The sequence below is a fragment of the Carettochelys insculpta genome, unplaced genomic scaffold (genome assembly GCF_033958435.1).
Source record: "Carettochelys insculpta isolate YL-2023 unplaced genomic scaffold, ASM3395843v1 scaffold_0092, whole genome shotgun sequence".
Classification (NCBI taxonomy): Eukaryota; Metazoa; Chordata; order Testudines; family Carettochelyidae; genus Carettochelys; species Carettochelys insculpta.
Window position 1 is genome coordinate 10,001 of NW_027439129.1, and position 7,500 is coordinate 17,500.

General features: G+C 64.0%; 1 non-coding gene across 1 annotated transcript; it reads left to right on the forward strand.

The window, feature by feature from the left end:
* The first annotated feature begins 4,075 nt into the window (after nucleotides 1-4,075).
* Nucleotides 4,076-4,194, forward strand: LOC142006604 (5S ribosomal RNA). The gene has a single exon (XR_012643652.1). It is a non-coding gene; the product is annotated as a 5S ribosomal RNA (ribosomal RNA).
* The last annotated feature ends 3,306 nt before the right edge of the window (nucleotides 4,195-7,500 follow it).

Genomic DNA, 7,500 nt, shown 5'->3' on the forward strand with positions numbered 1-7,500 from the left:
ATTTTTTCTCTCCCGCCTGGGACCGGGGTTGACCTGTTGTCCCTGCCGGACTTAGAAATTTTTTCTCTCCAGCCTGGGACCGGGGTTGACCTGTTGTCCCTGCCGGACTTAGAAATTTTTTCTCTGCCGCCTGGGACCGGGGTTGACCTGTTGTCCCTGCCGGACTTAGAAAATTTTTCTCTGCCGCCTGGGACCGGGGTTGACCTGTTGTCCCTGCCGGACTTAGAAAATTTTTCTCTCCCGCCTGGGACCGGGGTTGACCTGTTGTCCCTGCCGGACTTAGAAATTTTTTCTCTGCCGCCTGGGACCGGGGTTGACCTGTTGTCCCTGCCGGACTTAGAAATTTTTTCTCTGCCGCCTGGGACCGGGGTTGACCTGTTGTCCCTGCCGGACTTAGAAATTTTTTCTCTGCCGCCTGGGACCGGGGTTGACCTGTTGTCCCTGCCGGACTTAGAAATTTTTTCTCTCCAGCCTGGGACCGGGGTTGACCTGTTGTCCCTGCCGGACTTAGAAATTTTTTCTCTCCCGCCCGGTACCGGGGTTGACCTGTTGTCCCTGCCGGACTTAGAAATTTTTTCTCTGCCGCCTGGGACCGGGGTTGACCTGTTGTCCCTGCCGGACTTAGAAAATTTTTCTCTCCCGCCTGGGACCGGGGTTGACCTGTTGTCCCTGCCGGACTTAGAAATTTTTTCTCTGCCGCCTGGGACCGGGGTTGACCTGTTGTCCCTGCCGGACTTAGAAAATTTTTCTCTCCCGCCCGGGACCGGGGTTGACCTGTTGTCCCTGCCGGACTTAGAAATTTTTTCTCTGCCGCCTGGGACCGGGGTTGACCTGTTGTCCCTGCCGGACTTAGAAATTTTTTCTCTCCCGCCCGGTACCGGGGTTGACCTGTTGTCCCTGCCGGACTTAGAAATTTTTTCTCTGCCGCCTGGGACCGGGGTTGACCTGTTGTCCCTGCCGGACTTAGAAAATTTTTCTCTCCCGCTCGGAACCGGGGTTGACCTGTTGTCCCTGCCGGACTTAGAAAATTTTTCTCTCCCGCCTGGGACCGGGGTTGACCTGTTGTCCCTGCCGGACTTGGAGCCCGAGGAGGGGATCGGCCACCAGGTAAACCTCCGCTGAAAGCGGCCACGGTTTACCTGGTGCCCGGGGAGCGAATCGGACACCAGGTCAACCTCAGCTGAAGCGGCCGGGGTTGACCTGCTGTCCCTGCCGGACTTGGAAAATTTTTCTCTCCAGCCTGGGACCGGGGTTGACCTGTTGTCCCTGCCGGACTTAGAAATTTTTTCTCTCCCCGCCTGGGACCGGGGTTGACCTGCTGTCCCTGCCGGACTTGGAGCCCCAGGAGGGGATCGGCCACCAGGTCAACCTCCGCTGAAAGCGGCCACGGTTTACCTGGTGCCCGGGGAGCGAATCGGACACCAGGTCAACCTCTGCTAAAGCGACCGAGGTTGACCTGGTGCCCGGGGAGCGAATCTGACACCAGGTCAACCTCTGCTAAAGCGCCAGAGGTTGACCTGGTGCCCGGGGAGCGAATCGGACACCAGGTCAACCTCTGCTAAAGCGGCCGGGGTTGACCTGCTGTCCCTGCCGGACTTAGAAAATTTTTCTCTCCAGCCTGGGACCGGGGTTGACCTGTTGTCCCTGCCGGACTTAGAAATTTTTTCTCTCCCGCCTGGGACCGGGGTTGACCTGTTGTCCCTGCCGGACTTAGAAAATTTTTCTCTGCCGCCTGGGACCGGGGTTGACCTGTTGTCCCTGCCGGACTTAGAAAATTTTTCTCTCCCGCTCGGAACCGGGGTTGACCTGTTGTCCCTGCCGGACTTAGAAAATTTTTCTCTCCCGCCTGGGACCGGGGTTGACCTGTTGTCCCTGCCGGACTTGGAGCCCCAGGAGGGGATCGGCCACCAGGTCAACCTCCGCTGAAAGCGGCCACGGTTTACCTGGTGCCCGGGGAGCGAATCGGACACCAGGTCAACCTCAGCTGAAGCGGCCGGGGTTGACCTGCTGTCCCTGCCGGACTTGGAGCCCGAGGAGGGGATCGGCCACCAGGTCAACCTCCGCTGAAAGCGGCCACGGTTTACCTGGTGCCCGGGGAGCGAATCGGACACCAGGTCAACCTCTGCTAAAGCGGCCGGGGTTGACCTGCTGTCCGTGCCGGACTTGGAGCCCGAGGAGGGGATCGGCCACCAGGTCAACCTCCGCTGAAAGCGGCCACGGTTTACCTGGTGCCCGGGGAGCGAATCGGACACCAGGTCAACCTCTGCTAAAGCGGCCGGGGTTCACCTGCTGTCCCTGCCGGACTTGGAGCCCGAGGAGGGGATCGGCCACCAGGTCAACCTCCGCTGAAAGCGGCCACGGTTTACCTGGTGCCCGGGGAGCGAATCGGACACCAGGTCAACCTCTGCTAAGGCGCCCGAGGTTGACCTGGTGCCCGGGGAGCGAATCGGACACCAGGTCAACCTCTGCTACGGCGGCCGGGGTTGACCTGCTGTCCCTGCCGGACTTAGAAAATTTTTCTCTCCCCGCCCGGAACCGGGGTTGACCTGTTGTCCCTGCCGGACTTGGAGCCCGAGGAGGGGATCGGCCACCAGGTCAACCTCCGCTGAAAGCGGCCACGGTTTACCTGGTGCCCGGGGAGCGAATCGGACACCAGGTCAACCTCTGCTAAAGCGGCCGGGGTTGACCTGCTGTCCCTGCCGGACTTGGAGCCCGAGGAGGGGATCGGCCACCAGGTCAACCTCCGCTGAAAGCGGCCACGGTTTACCTGGTGCCCGGGGAGCGAATCGGACACCAGGTCAACCTCTGCTAAAGCGGCCGGGGTTGACCTGCTGTCCGTGCCGGACTTGGAGCCCGAGGAGGGGATCGGCCACCAGGTCAACCTCCGCTGAAAGCGGCCACGGTTTACCTGGTGCCCGGGGAGCGAATCGGACACCAGGTCAACCTCTGCTAAAGCGGCCGGGGTTCACCTGCTGTCCCTGCCGGACTTGGAGCCCGAGGAGGGGATCGGCCACCAGGTCAACCTCCGCTGAAAGCGGCCACGGTTTACCTGGTGCCCGGGGAGCGAATCGGACACCAGGTCAACCTCTGCTAAGGCGCCCGAGGTTGACCTGGTGCCCGGGGAGCGAATCGGACACCAGGTCAACCTCTGCTACGGCGGCCGGGGTTGACCTGCTGTCCCTGCCGGACTTAGAAAATTTTTCTCTCCCCGCCCGGAACCGGGGTTGACCTGTTGTCCCTGCCGGACTTGGAGCCCGAGGAGGGGATCGGCCACCAGGTCAACCTCCGCTGAAAGCGGCCACGGTTTACCTGGTGCCCGGGGAGCGAATCGGACACCAGGTCAACCTCTGCTAAAGCGGCCGGGGTTGACCTGCTGTCCCTGCCGGACTTGGAGCCCGAGGAGGGGATCGGCCACCAGGTCAACCTCCGCTGAAAGCGGCCACGGTTTACCTGGTGCCCGGGGAGCGAATCGGACACCAGGTCAACCTCTGCTAAAGCGGCCGGGGTTCACCTGCTGTCCCTGCCGGACTTGGAGCCCGAGGAGGGGATCGGCCACCAGGTCAACCTCCGCTGAAAGCGGCCACGGTTTACCTGGTGCCCGGGGAGCGAATCGGACACCAGGTCAACCTCTGCTAAGGCGCCCGAGGTTGACCTGGTGCCCGGGGAGCGAATCGGACACCAGGTCAACCTCCGCTAAAGCGCCCGAGGTTGACCTGGTGCCCGGGGAGCGAATCGGACACCAGGTCAACCTCTGCTACGGCGGCCGGGGTTGACCTGCTGTCCCTGCCGGACTTGGAAAATTTCTCTCCCCGCCTCGGACCGGGGTTGACCTGCTGTCCCTACCGGACTTAGAACATTTTTCTCTCCCCGCCCCGGCCCGGGGGTTAACCTCGGGGCGCACAGCTTCCCGGGTCTGACGTGCACGTCCTGTCACCTCCCGGGCCCGGCGTCCTCGTCCTCCCTTCCCCTTGGGCCGGCTCGGAGGAAGTTTTCCCTCGGCCCGGCCTCCGGGTTAATTGTTTGGGCCCGGCTGACTGAGGCCAGGCTGCTGACGCTAAAGCCCGGGGAGGCGGGGGCCTACGGCCATACCGGACCGAATGCCCCCGATCTCGTCCGATCTCGGAAGGTAAACCGTCCCGGGCCTGGCTAGTACCTGGATGGGTGACCGCCTGGGAATCCCAGGTGCCGTAGGCAGCTTTTGGCCCCAGCGGGGGTAGAGCGGGGCGTGTGTCTGCCGTGCGGGAGCAGGGAAGCCGTGAGGCCAAGGCGGCGCGACGGTCCTGGGGGGCGCTGAGGCCTTTCCCTCTGCCTGCCTGCGTGTCGGGGGCGGGGGGGCGGGCGAGGAAGCTTAGGCCCTCACCCGGTGCGGTGCGATGGCTTGGGTCGGGTCGGGGAGAGGGAAGAAAGCGTGTGTGGAGCGTTGGTGGGGCAGGTGTGTGTGTGGGAGTGCTGGGTGGGGCAGGCCGTTGAGGCGGTGGCGGTGGTGGTGTTTTTGGTGGGAGTGAGTTGGGGTCAGGTGGGTGTGGGGTCCCGCCCGGGGGGTGGATGGTCTGAGGGTTAAGGCTTGGAACGTGCGTCTTGGGGGACCGTGGGTGGAGGTTGTTGAGAGCGGGGAAGGCCCTGGGTCTCGGTTGTGGACTATTAAGCCCGGTGGAGGGGGACCGTGGGGGGAGGTTGTTGAGAGCGGGGAAGGCCCTGGGTCCCGGTTGTGGACTATTAAGCCCGGTGGAGGGGGACCGTGGGTGGAGGTTGTTGAGAGCGGGGAAGGCCCTGGGTCTCGGTTGTGGACTATTAAGCCCGGTGGAGGGGGACCGTGGGTGGAGGTTGTTGAGAGCGGGGAAGGCCCTGGGTCCCGGTTGTGGACTATTAAGCCCGGTGGAGGGGGACCGTGGGTGGAGGTTGTTGAGAGCGGGGAAGGCCCTGGGTCTCGGTTGTGGACTATTAAGCCCGGTGGAGGGGGACCGTGGGGGGAGGTTGTTGAGAGCGGGGAAGGCCCTGGGTCCCGGTTGTGGACTATTAAGCCCGGTGGAGGGGGACCGTGGGTGGAGGTTGTTGAGAGCGGGGAAGGCCCTGGGTCTCGGTTGTGGACTATTAAGCCCGGTGGAGGGGGACCGTGGGTGGAGGTTGTTGAGAGCGGGGAAGGCCCTGGGTCCCGGTTGTGGACTATTAAGCCCGGTGGAGGGGGACCGTGGGTGGAGGTTGTTGAGAGCGGGGAAGGCCCTGGGACCCGGTTGTGGACTATTAAGCCCGGTGGAGGGGGACCGTGGGTGGAGGTTGTTGAGAGCGGGGAAGGCCCTGGGTCTCGGTTGTGGACTATTAAGCCCGGTGGAGGGGGACCGTGGGTGGAGGTTGTTGAGAGCGGGGAAGGCCCTGGGACCCGGTTGTGGACTATTAAGCCCGGTGGAGGGGGACCGTGGGTGGAGGTTGTTGAGAGCGGGGAAGGCCCTGGGTCCCGGTTGTGGACTATTAAGCCCGGTGGAGGGGGACCGTGGGTGGAGGTTGTTGAGAGCGGGGAAGGCCCTGGGACCCGGTTGTGGACTATTAAGCCCGGTGGAGGGGGACCGTGGGTGGAGGTTGTTGAGAGCGGGGAAGGCCCTGGGTCCCGGTTGTGGACTATTAAGCCCGGTGGAGGGGGACCGTGGGTGGAGGTTGTTGAGAGCGGGGAAGGCCCTGGGTCCCGGTTGTGGACTATTAAGCCCGGTGGAGGGGGACCGTGGGTGGAGGTTGTTGAGAGCGGGGAAGGCCCTGGGACCCGGTTGTGGACTATTAAGCCCGGTGGAGGGGGACCGTGGGTGGAGGTTGTTGAGAGCGGGGAAGGCCCTGGGTCTCGGTTGTGGACTATTAAGCCCGGTGGAGGGGGACCGTGGGTGGAGGTTGTTGAGAGCGGGGAAGGCCCTGGGACCCGGTTGTGGACTATTAAGCCCGGTGGAGGGGGACCGTGGGTGGAGGTTGTTGAGAGCGGGGAAGGCCCTGGGTCCCGGTTGTGGACTATTAAGCCCGGTGGAGGGGGACCGTGGGTGGAGGTTGTTGAGAGCGGGGAAGGCCCTGGGACCCGGTTGTGGACTATTAAGCCCGGTGGAGGGGGACCGTGGGTGGAGGTTGTTGAGAGCGGGGAAGGCCCTGGGTCTCGGTTGTGGACTATTAAGCCCGGTGGAGGGGGACCGTGGGTGGAGGTTGTTGAGAGCGGGGAAGGCCCTGGGACCCGGTTGTGGACTATTAAGCCCGGTGGAGGGGGACCGTGGGTGGAGGTTGTTGAGAGCGGGGAAGGCCCTGGGTCCCGGTTGTGGACTATTAAGCCCGGTGGAGGTGTTGCGTACGGTGGATGTAAGGGGGAGGGCGTATGAAGTGACCGAGGAGTGGGCAAGGAAACGGGGGGAAAAATTTGGAGGCGAAGGCGGCCGAAAAAGGGTGCGGTTGACCTGGTGCCCGGGGAGCGAATGGGCCACCAGGTCAACCCCCGCTGAAAGCAGCGGAGGTTGACCTGGTGCCCGGGGAGCGAATCGGCCACCAGGTCAACCCCCGCTGAAAGCACCGGAGGTTGACCTGGTGCCCGGGGAGGGAATCGGCCACCAGGTCAACCCCCGCTGAAAGCACCGGAGGTTGACCTGGTGCCCGGGAAGGGAATCGGCCACCAGGTCAACCCCCGCTGAAAGCACCGGAGGTTGACCTGGTGCCCGGGGAGGGAATCGGCCACCAGGTCAACCCCCGCTGAAAGCACCGGAGGTTGACCTGGTGCCCGGGGAGCGAATCGGCCACCAGGTCAACCCCCGCTGAAAGCAACGGAGGTTGACCTGGTGCCCGGGGAGCGAATGGGCCACCAGGTCAACCCCCGCTGAAAGCAGCGGAGGTTGACCTGGTGCCCGGGGAGCGAATCGGCCACCAGGTCAACCCCCGCTGAAAGCAGCGGAGGTTGACCTGGTGCCCGGGGAGGGAATCGGCCACCAGGTCAACCCCCGCTGAAAGCAGCGGAGGTTGACCTGGTGCCCGGGGAGGGAATCGGCCACCAGGTCAACCCCCGCTGAAAGCAGCGGAGGTTGACCTGGTGCCCGGGGAGCGAATCGGCCACCAGGTCAACCCCCGCTGAAAGCAGCGGAGGTTGACCTGGTGCCCGGGGAGGGAATCGGCCACCAGGTCAACCCCCGCTGAAAGCAGCGGAGGTTGACCTGGTGCCCGGGGAGGGAATCGGCCACCAGGTCAACCCCCGCTGAAAGCAGCGGAGGTTGACCTGGTGCCCGGGGAGCGAATCGGCCACCAGGTCAACCCCCGCTGAAAGCAGCGGAGGTTGACCTGGTGCCCGGGGAGGGAATCGGCCACCAGGTCAACCCCCGCTGAAAGCAGCGGAGGTTGACCTGGTGCCCGGGGAGGGAATCGGCCACCAGGTCAACCCCCGCTGAAAGCAGCGGAGGTTGACCTGGTGCCCGGGGAGCGAATCGGCCACCAGGTCAACCCCCGCTGAAAGCAGCGGAGGTTGACCTGGTGCCCGGGGAGGGAATCGGCCAC